Here is a 5,521-nt window from a genome sequence, read left to right as displayed (position 1 = left end):
GCGGAGTAGTGGAGTAGCGTGGGCGAAGCGAGGCAGAGAGAACATCTTCTCTGAAATCGTTTTGTCAATTGAAGTACAACTTTGCATACTTAACCTCAGGGAGTTTGTTTTGTTTTTGGGTTTGCAAGCCCGCCGTGTACCCCCCGATACCATCATTGGTAGAGGGGCGACCCTTTTTGTTATTTATTAAAATAAAACACAGACGTTTTTGGAAGAAATACTGTTTGGACATTGTCTATGTTACCGCACCACTTGCTCAGTCACAGCAACACATTCATTTTAATTATCCCTGACGTTCCCAAGAAAGAAAGGGGCAAACAGGTCCCCTTTCTAGGTCTTTTTTGACCTTTATTGATTATAGGGGAAATATTATCCTTAAACAACTGCCCCAAGCATGGGGATACCCACATTCCCAAATGTTAGTCCTCTTGGGGACCAAAAAGGCACTGAAGGTAAAGGGTTAACCTGGGAATGGTTTGTCAGCATAATCACTGATTTGCCAAAATGTATCTTTATCCTGAGAAGGCTCCAAAAGATTTAGGGGCAAATATTCAAAGGTCTTGCACATTTTCTCATCTTTAAGCCATGTTCACTCTTTAACTAGAAACAGAAATTGTCCTGAAATATTTCCTGTGAAATAATTGAGAGGTGTAACCAAAAGTGATTAAAAGTGATTTCCATGCAACATAGTGGTTTGCAAGCAAATTAACTTTTGAATTTAGCTTGTGGTGAACTTGCGGGATTATTCATGACCCCTCCCCCAAATCTGAGGGAAAAGCACTTGCGAGAGAACAACTCGCAAACCCATTTTTTCCAACGCAGCATCTATTTTGAATCTCACTCAAAAGTGCAAATTTTTTCGCAAAAAGGACTTGCGGAAAAAGATATCTAAAACTCTGCCTGCGACACATGCAAGGCGTTTGAATATTTGGCCCTTAATCACCTCCATCTCTGCACCGATATATGTGGTTTAGTCAAAAATAATATGATATCATCAGCATATAGTGTCTTGTACCAATCTGATCACAGTGAATATTGGGGTCACATCTAAGCTTCTGCCAGCAGCTCAATTACCATAGCAAATAACAAAGGTGACAGTCGACAACCCTGTTTTGTACCCCTGCAAAGAGCAAATTGTTCAGAGCACAGACCATTTGTAATTACAGATGCCCTTGGATCTTGATACAATACTTTAACCCATTTAATATACTTCTCTTCCAAACCCATGCATTGTAATACTTCAAACCTATATAAACACTCCACTCTATCAAACGCCTTCTCAGTGTCCAGACTCACTGGGTCAATTGCAACGAACTGAAAGCAGTGTACTAACGGGGGATGATCCCGTGGTTAGTACGCAGCTCCGTACTAAACTAGTACGCAAGTTAAATACCAATTGCAATGAACTCGGCGGCTGAAGTTGGTCCCCAGCTACGTACTAAAAAAGGTCTCAATTGCAACAAACCCAAAAATAACTGCTGCTGCCCTCTAGAGGATACTAAGTACGGGACTAACTTAGTCTAACTCTTGCTATGGACTAACAATTTTAGTATCGTACTAAGTGGAATAGTGGAAGACATGTGAAAGTCCCAGAATGTACTGGCAGTTTATTTTTGCTGAAATAATAATGTGTGCATATAATAAACACACACACACATATATATATATATATATATATATATATATATATATATATATATATGTATGTATATATGTCGTCACTATATTTGAAGCATCTGCTGCCTGTACGGTTATTGTAATTGTAAAATAAAATTACATTACGACTACAATACTGTTAACTACTAATAATGAAGGAAGGTGTCGGCAGCATTACAGTCATTCATGGAGAGCCTGTAGTATGCGATAGTAGGTTTCACATTTGAGAGACATATTTTTTTTTTTGGAGGGGGGGGCAGCAAGTCTTTTCATTCCCTTTAATTTGAGGGGACTCGACATTGGTGGTTCTTAGGGGTGAGCAGGGATATTGAGGAGTAGGGACACAGTGGGTAGAATGTGAGTTAAGTGTTATTTTATGTAGTAGGACCTGGGGGCACATTGAAAAATAAAATAAACAGTGCTCTTCTCAGGGTGTTTTTAGAAATGATTATCTATGATACTTCTTCGGAATACCACCCTGTGACAGTCTGGCTGGCAGTGGTGAGTGTGATGACGTCACGGACCAGGAAGTAACTGAATCACAAACGATGGATGGGCGGATGAAGCTGAGTGCAATGGCACTCAGCGTATTTATTAATCAATAAAACAAAATATTTAAACAAAACAGAAACAAAATGGCACGAGGGCCAAACGAATAAACAGACAAACAAGTAAGTGGCGTGCTGGCTAAACCAGCACGTTTTAGCAATTGTTTCTATGTCTTCTACGCGCTCTCTCTCCGCTCTCCCGTACTCTCTACTCCAACACTCCACCTCGAGTGCAGAGAGCTGCAGGTTTATATACTCTGGCCGAGGGATTAACTAGTTGTTAATTATCTTATTATCCCCCGGCCAGAGTCTGCACGCGTTTGGTAAGGATGCATGACTGTCAGCTAGTTAAATAATCAGTAGCTGATCAGCCATGCATCCTCACGGGGTTTTTAAATATAATAATAAAAGACGCGGCGCTTTTACCCGCGCCGCAAACAAAAATACAAATAATAATAAATAGGGGCGGGACACTCCGCCACACACCCCTTCCCTGTTTTGTACTTGTTGTGGTCCAACGAGAATGGTGTCGAAACAGCCCGTGTATGTTGACCACGGTTATCCTTTACCTTTAAAACAGCCTGGGCCCCACCGCAACTGTCTGTATCATGTATAAAGCTAATGTTGTCTGATATGGAGTATTTTACCATGCATATATATCTTAAATAAAAAAAAGAAATTATTACGTGCACACATATAAATATGTTAGAGACTAATTAATATTTATGTATATATGTCGGCCTATTTGTAACATTGTAAAAATGATTATTAGCTCATAATATCGTAAAATACATACATTACTGTTACAAATATTTCAAATGTTCTGGTTCAGAGCCATCCCGCCTTGCGCCGTGTCTGGCTCCCTGTAAAAGGATAAAGCGGTTCTGATAATGAATGAATGAAAGAATGTTGTACACTATAAATCCAATGCATTTGACTTATAATAAACTTTTATTACGGCATTGCCATGTTACTATGTTTGCTTATAATAGTTTTGTAGTCAGCACTGTTTATTCTGTTATTCTTGCTGTTTGTAAAAAACTGTTTTGATAATAGAATATTCTCTGTATATGTTCACTGTTTATGTTCAGAAATTGTTATCCACACAATAATATAAACATTTTCACTCCACAGAATTGCATTTCAAGATGGCAAGATGATTAGATCATTGTTGGCAGACATACTGGCGTCTGATTCTGGTGAATCAGAATTCTTTGACAGTGATTTTGTTTATGTAATATAGGTGTCCTCAGTATTATTTATTTTTTAAATAAATGTTCTGTTCTAAACCAAAGGCCTTGGTTGCAGGGCAGAGCCCTGCGTGTAAATATGTGGCAGGGCAGAGCCCTTCTGGTAAAGGTATTATTATTTAAATGTACTTTTTTGTGTTAATTTGAAACAAGTGATTGTTGTTATTGTTTTACAGCATGGATGGGGTTACAATTCCAATGTGGCCATCTCCAAATTAATTAAATGATTACTGTAGCAGGGTCGCAGCAAGAAAGAGAGTCAGAGGCAAGGAAGCTGCAGTTTAAGCGCTAAAGCGCACATTTAATAAACCAAAAAAGACACAAAGAAAAGGGCACACAGTAAACAGGAAACACAAAGGTTTTAACAAAACACAACAAAAACTGTCCAGGCTGGGCAGAACCTTCACTGAATTTTTTAAACTGTATTGCAACACACAGATAAAAAAAAAACACTCACCTACTCCCTCTCCCAGACAGAGGATTTCTGGGTCTTTTTATGCAGGTGGCCACTCCCCAATTAGCACCAATCTGCACTAACTGGAGAGTGGCCACACCTGTGATTGCTGGCAGAGACATTAACCCTGTCCCTGCCACAATTGCCAATTTGGAGATGGCCACGAATATATAAAAAGAGCACACCAGCCTCATGAGTGAAAGGGATGAGAGGAGAGGAGGAATGAGAGAGCGTAGAGAAAGTAAGAGAGAGACAAAGTTTAAAAACAATTGCTACGCGTGCTGGGTTAAGACCAGCATGATACTTGTTTTGCTTTGTTTGAACTGTTATTTTGCTCTGTGAGCTTTTTTATTTTGTATTATTGTGTTTAATAAAGAAAGAAAAGACCGCATTGGTGACTCACCAGCAGTACTTCCTGGGCTGTGATATCTTGTAATTTGCCCAAACATCAATATTTTTCAACACAACTTTCAGGAAATATTGTAAAGTCCTTCGGGTCTTTGAAAACACTAAGCAGTTTTAAAAATCTGGTCCCTGGTATCTCATTAACGTACAACTTTTGTATAACCAAAATAGGTAAACAAATGATTTTGGGTACCTGAACACAAAAAACAGTAAAAAAAGTTGTGTGCACCTAGCTTATTTAAAAAGTGCAATTTCCAGGCCCTATTGAGATTTTGGGAACTGCCTAAAAGTGATAAGTGTGATACTTGTATCATATTCCTTGTTGATTGACAATGGCTGATAAAGCGGGATTAAGATGTTTTCATGAAATGTGAGGGGGGTTAACCATCCCATTAAAAGAAAAAAGATCTTACATTTTCTTAAGAAAGAGCATGTTCACGTTGCTTTTCTGCAGGAAAATCACTTTCAAATAACATTGAGCATGACAAATGTGTTTCCTATATGGAAAACAAAATCAAATTATTGCTAGACACTAATGATGTGTGTGGTACTGATCCCTCATTGCTATGGGAAACATTGAAGGCTTACGCCAGGGGAATGATAATGTCATATTCTGCCAACTCTACAAAAGATAACTGAACTGGAAAGGAAAATGATAGCATCTTCCAGCAAAAAAAAAATGCCAGGGAACTAACTGCTCTCGAGCATCATTGGATGCCCTGTTTACACAGGAAGCAGGCTTGGCATTACTCTATTCAAAACAGCGTTTTTATAAATATGGTAACAGACCAGGGACATATCTGGTTAAGTTTCTCCAGGGGTATCGAGAGAGTAACTATATATCTACTATTAAAGATAAGCATAAAAATAGGAAGGCGCTACAAAAAGATATTAATAATATTTTTTGGGAATATTATAAGCGCTTAATATATACATTTGAATGTTTAAATCCTACCTCTGACATGATTGCTTTTGTAGATAGAATTAATATGACACAGATATCCAACAATGAGATATATAGCCTTGAGGAGTCTTTATCCATAACTGAAATTTCAGAGGCAGTACAATCGCTAAATAGTAATAAAAACACTAGGCCCTGATGGATTTGGAACAGAGTTTTATAAAACCTCTCCTCTCCTTGGGCAGTCCCTACTTAATATGTTCAATGATGCATTCCAAAAAGGCACTCTTACCCCTTCACTGAGATC

The sequence above is a fragment of the Acipenser ruthenus genome, chromosome 1 (genome assembly GCF_902713425.1).
Source record: "Acipenser ruthenus chromosome 1, fAciRut3.2 maternal haplotype, whole genome shotgun sequence".
Taxonomy (NCBI): domain Eukaryota; kingdom Metazoa; phylum Chordata; class Actinopteri; order Acipenseriformes; family Acipenseridae; genus Acipenser; species Acipenser ruthenus.
Note: the sequence above shows the minus strand (reverse complement) of the source record.